The sequence below is a fragment of the Schistocerca piceifrons genome, chromosome X (genome assembly GCF_021461385.2).
Source record: "Schistocerca piceifrons isolate TAMUIC-IGC-003096 chromosome X, iqSchPice1.1, whole genome shotgun sequence".
Classification (NCBI taxonomy): Eukaryota; Metazoa; Arthropoda; class Insecta; order Orthoptera; family Acrididae; genus Schistocerca; species Schistocerca piceifrons.
The window spans coordinates 662,864,273-662,865,526 of NC_060149.1; the positions used below are offsets into that span (position 1 = coordinate 662,864,273).

Genomic DNA, 1,254 nt, shown 5'->3' on the forward strand with positions numbered 1-1,254 from the left:
TGAATAGTAACATCTACAGCTACACTCCGCAAGTCACTTTACTGTGCGTTGGGTACCAACGTCACTTCCCACTCTTCCTGTTCCAGTTGCGAATGGTTCGTGGGAAGAAAGATTGCTGGTAAGCCTGTGTGTGGGCTCGAATCTCTCTCTAATTCTATCTTCATGACCGTTTACCAAGATATACGTAGGATGAAACAATATATTGGTTGACTCTTCTGGGAACGCGACCTTTGGGAACTTAAATAGTAAATCACACCGTGCCTCTTTTGCAGCGTCTGTCACTGCACTTGGCTAAGTATCTCCCTGACACTTTCCCGCTTGCTAAATGAACTTGTAACGAAATGAACTGCTCTTCTTTGGAACTTCTCTATTTCCTCTATCAATCCTATTTGTGCGGATACCAGACTGACGAGCGGTAGTCAAGCATTTGTCGAACGAGTGTTTTGTAAGCTGCTTCCTTTATTGATGGACTATGTTTTCTGAGGATTTTTCCAAAGAATCGCAATTTGGCGACTGTTTTACGCGTGATTAATTTTATGTTCCCGTTCGACTTTAAATCGGTTCGCATGCATACTCCAAGATATTTTATGGAAGTAACTACTTTCAATGATGGTTGTGAAATCGGGTGGTCATACTAAAAAGGGACTTCTGTCTATGCATTCGTAATACGCTACAATTATTTATGTTGTGGGTCAATTGCGCCAAACGTTGTTCCTGTGCAGGTCTTTCTGTACAACTTCCTAGCGGTGTAACTTGTCTGTAAACAACAGCATCGTCTGGGAAAAGCATCATGGAATGTCCGACGTTGTCTAAGTAATTTATGTATACAGTGAAAAATAATAATAACTACCCTTCGAGCTAGACAGGGCAATGGCCTTGCCGCAGTGGATACACCGGTTCCCGTCAGATCACCGAAGTTAAGCGCTGTCGGGCCCGGATGGCACGTGGGTGGGTGACCATCCGGGCCGCCATGCGCTGTTGCCGTTTTTTGGGGTGCACTCAGCCTCGTGATGCCAATTGAGGAGCTACTCAACCGAATCGTAGCTGACCACACGCCCCTCCTATCGGCATCCTCAGGTGAGGTCCCGATGGGCCACTTGTGGCCTGATGACGGAGTGCTTTTTTTTTTTTTTTTTTTATGTAGACACGAGGTACTTTTACGCCTGAAAACTTTTCTCCGTCGAGAATGACATGCTGTGTTCTGTTTGTATTAAACTTTTCAGTCTAGTCAGACAGTCGGTCTGATATTCCCTA

At 44.9% G+C, this 1,254-nt stretch overlaps 1 pseudogene; it reads left to right on the forward strand.

Annotated features, from left to right (window-relative positions):
• Window positions 1-866: 866 nt before the first annotated feature.
• LOC124723676 lies at window positions 867-984 on the forward strand (annotated as a pseudogene).
• The last annotated feature ends 270 nt before the right edge of the window (window positions 985-1,254 follow it).